General features: G+C 25.7%; 1 pseudogene; it reads left to right on the top strand.

The window, feature by feature from the left end:
- The first annotated feature begins 223 nt into the window (after positions 1-223).
- LOC111029136 lies at positions 224-3,854 on the top strand (annotated as a pseudogene).
- The last annotated feature ends 1,077 nt before the right edge of the window (positions 3,855-4,931 follow it).

Raw genomic sequence — 4,931 nt, forward strand, 5'->3', positions numbered from 1 at the left:
TCATTAAAATTCTAAAGTACTTAAAAATATGGTTTTTTAAGAATGCTGAAAAATGTCATGTACCAGAATATGATTAAATACATAATTAAAGGGAAAAATGTAGTGGGCACATACATGGTGAAGATATGTGTTTGATAATAATTAATAATTTACTGTATATTTCACTTGGTACTGAAATGCAACAATATATATACCAATTATTTTAAATGAGTTAGTAGTAAAAATGTATCTAACAAATCCATTTAAACAACTACTTGAAACTGCTGGTAAATATGGATAAATCCTGTAAACATTTATATGTTAATTCCTCAAATAAATATAATCTCTATTAAACTTCCATTTTTTAAAAATAAATATTTAAATTATTATAGTTTGCCAATGGGTAATGAGTGATGAAGAACTATATGCCTACACATCATACTTTGAAAATCGTCTTCACTTTCAAACATATTTTATAGTGTATTTTGTAATTTGTATATGTACATTATTTACCTAAATATTCAGCATGTTTATTAAATCGCCTTGAGTATGAATCGTAAATAAATTTAGTTAAGATAGGTTAAATGGTTTTGTAAGCTTAATATTTTAAAAGTACATTGGACGTTGATTTTATAATATGTGGTTGAATGCGATCTTACGTTTTCAATATTAACAATAAGGTGGTTTATCTGTATATTATAAAATCCATGGTTTTGCTAATCATTTGATTAAATTATTTTAATCTATAATAATTTGTTTAATGTATAAACTAATAACTTGATGTTAAATATTTGTGGAGCAGTCCATCCATAAATGTGATCATTGATCGTGAAGTTATTCTATATATGCACAATGCACATACGTATTATATTTATGTAATAAGTACCAAATAACTAAAAAAGTAACCATTCTTTGATTATAATATATATTCCTCACTCTCAATCTAAAATATAAAGTATTTAAATTGCATATAATAGCTCCAAGTAATAAAATTATTAAGACCATTAACTTTCCCTTTTGAACCACACCATTATCAAGCAGAAAATAAAATATTTAATATTTTAAACATTTGTTTTTCCATATTCAATTTAAATGTACAATGTTTAATGTTTTAATGTGCTATTTAAGTAGGTAGTTTTAGATTTAGACATTGTGACTATACCTGCGATTGCTAGTATCTACCTATCTATATATTATTGACATTTTTGTTTATACTTTATAGTATACCTACCAACATATGCTCTAATACTCCGGTTAATAGTATCTTGTATCTATTACCACTGCAAAAAGTATTGTAATAATTAAATGGATATTATAGGTCACGGAGGAACAACTGGTCTTAAACACGAAATAATCACCTTAAAAAAAGAAATTGTTCACAATTCGTGAGTTAAATATAAAACGTCATCTAAAATAATGTTTTTATATGTTTATACTTCGAACAGAAAATGTGATGGTGATGAATCCAAAACATTTTAAAATATGTGGTGCCCAGTATACTGTATGAAACTCAGTATTTGTATATAGTATTGGACTACAGACATGTAAAAAAGATCACTATTAAATTATAATAATTTTATTGTTAATACTACCAATAATTTGATGGATATGATACGAAGAACATAATATTTACTGACAAAAAATTGGTGAAGAATAAAAAAAATAGTTGGGACATTTGCTAATGTCGTAAAAAATCTAATAATTGTATAATATACATTATTATTTATCATAATACAAACAAATCAGAAAATTTGAACTCAGAAGAGCTGTGTTCAAAAATACCGAATAGCTCAACTATACAAATTGTTTTATTCAAAAATAATAATACTTTTCTTATCGATGTGCGATAAACGTGTTTAACTATACAAATTATAATTATAACTATAGAATCATTTCCCAATAACAATATGTGTATAGAATCATTTGCAAATATTATTATTATTATTATTATTCTTATTTATTTATTTTTTTTGAAAGTGTTTTTTAAAATTAGACCTCTAAGGGGTTATAGGGTTTTTTTTAAAATAGCTATATAATAAACGGGCGACGTTGTGACGATAAAGCTCATCAAATATATTTAAAACAGCTGAAGTACTTAGTAAATTATATTTTCCGATACATTATAGTAAACATTATGGAAGTATTTTATATTTAAACAATTTCTTTAAGAATTTTCATTTTATACGTTGTTGATATAATTTATAATTCCTATAGATGCTATAAGAAGATTTAAATTTCGGTCAAATGCCACTGGCTGTTATCTCTCTAGAAGTCTAGACAGACAATTGTACATATATAATAAGTTATATTTTGTTATTTTTAATTGTATTAATTCATATTTAATGCTCCAAATGTATAATGGGTACAGATAATAATTATAGGCAATACATACTTAAACCTTATACTACAAGTAAACAAAAAATGAATGATAAAAATAATTATAATATTTTAAGAAATATTTAAATAGCTTCTAAGTTAACTTATAAACAAAGCTACATAATTTAATAAACACTAGAAGCTGAAGATTGTTGTATCTTTCAAGTATATTAACTAAATTAAAATAAATAAAATAATCTACAAAATATTGATATTTTTAAAACCCGAGCAACTATGTTCTTCTGAATCAGTACCAGTTAACTTACGATACATTATTATGTAGTGCAATCACTGAATCACCACTCAAGAAAGTTATTAATATTGAAAACTCTTTCACAAGCAGCGAATAGTGTAATTTCAGGCATCGGTCAGAACTGGTGACTGGTTAATTAGACGATAAATGAACTAGACCAAGCCAGAACAGTGCAAGTATTATTACTGTATTTCTTTTTCACAAAAATTGTTAAATGCGTTGAAACTATTTATCGATGTTATCAAGACTACTTCAAAACAGTATTCATCATTTTAAACGGAATTCAGACAATTAGAATTGTTGTCATGTTTTAATTTCAATGATTGTTAAAAAAATTCCGAAAACACACTCGAATTGTGTATTTTACTAGGAATATGAATAACGATCTTATTTTAACCATTTCTAGTCACAAATAATATCATATTTTTATAAGTAATTACTCACGGGGCTCGGAACTTAACGTGCTTAAAAAGTCCAATCATTATGCAAGACTCTTTTATTACAATATATTTTTATGTTTTATAATTTTTCCTAAATATTTTTTAATGAAAACGGGGAATTATACGACATATTTCGTACTCTGTCCATGGTGATAATAATATTTGAAGTCAACAATTTGGTTTGACCACTTTAATTCTATAGGTATCAATTTAGTTTGACGAAATCAACATTTTTACATAATGCCACATTATAATATACCTCATAAAAATATTAAAAAAAATTCAATTATTTCTATTCATAATTTTAGTTTTATACTTTATCAAACTACATAATTTTTACATAATACTACTACATTGTGTGCCTATACAAACTATCTATAAATGAGTATATATTAATATATATGTATATTGATATTTTAGTTGGGTAAGAAATATCTAAATTTAAAATTGAATTAAAATTTTACAAAACCCGTTACAGCGGCCCAACTGTACTAACCTACTGTACAGAAGAGCGACTTCAAAGGTTTTGAAAACTGTGTAAAACTATTTCTAACCGAAATTTCGCGTTTTAAAGGTGTTTATGTGAAATCGGAAACGCTACATGCTTGGGAGGACATGCCGCTAAATTGATCGGTTGGGGTGAAGAATACGGAGTTCCATACTGGTTGATGGTCAACTCATGGAACGCAGATTGGGGTGATAAAGGTCTTTTCAAAATTCAACGAGGCACAAACGAATGTGGTATCGATAATTCGACAACCGCTGGTGTGCCAGTAACCAACTAACAGTATTATTTTAGTTAATTTGAAGTGAAAAATACCATCATGTCTTATATTATGTCTAAATAAAATCTTTGTTTTAATTATCTTAACCGATTTGTGCTTATTGATTTATTTTGTGGACATTTTGAACTCTGTTTTTTTGAACTGTTGAAAATTACCTTAGTTATTACATTTATAGTTTATTCAATAGTTCTGTGTGGACGATACAAGTCTGAATTTTTAATTCAACTGAATCAAAAAAATAATTTCAAGAATAGTTGATTGTTATTTCGGTCACACTGTACTTGGTAATGTATAATGTATTCATAGCAATTTGTTTATATTAATGATGAAACAAAAATAATCTGCACACTAACAAATGCCGATATATCTCTTATTCACCGTATTATTTTATTTTTAATGATGAAACTAAAAATTAATTATTTTTAAGCGTGTTAAAAGCTGATACTTCAAAAAATGTTATTCATTTTTTCAGTATAAATTCGTACAATTGAATTACAAAAACTGTTTTTAAAAATACTTGTGGGGAATCAATATCATGTAAATTAACATATAAACAAGAATACATAATTTTATAAACACTAGAAAATGATGATTGTTGTATTGTATCAAGTTTGTCAACTTAATTTTTATAAATTGATGAAATTAAAAAAAACAAAATTGATATTTTTAAAATCATTTTACTATATTTATTACTTATAAACCTAACCTAACCATATATTATTCTGTACTGTAATCGCCACTATTGTTGATATTTATATTGAGACTCCTCGCACGATGGTATACTATGTTTGTTGCCCCATTGGCAATCACACATTTACACAAATAACTATTTACCTATATGTTATTTTTATGGCAGTAAGTAAAACATATAAGTGCCAATAAAACCAAAATAGTAAAAAAGACAATATTTGCAATTCGTATGAAGACTATAATATTATGTGTGTAACTAGAATTTAGTATTTATGCACATTTTAGATTTATTATTAACTATTATAATTTTATAGTTTTAATTAAAATAAGCCTGAATAATGGTGGGGAGATCACGAACGTGTCTCTAAAGTTGAGTAGTCACAGAGATGACTGTAAAATAAGGTTTAA

The sequence above is a fragment of the Myzus persicae genome, unplaced genomic scaffold (assembly GCF_001856785.1).
Source record: "Myzus persicae strain clone G006 unplaced genomic scaffold, MPER_G0061.0, whole genome shotgun sequence".
In the NCBI taxonomy this organism is placed as follows: Eukaryota; Metazoa; Arthropoda; class Insecta; order Hemiptera; family Aphididae; genus Myzus; species Myzus persicae.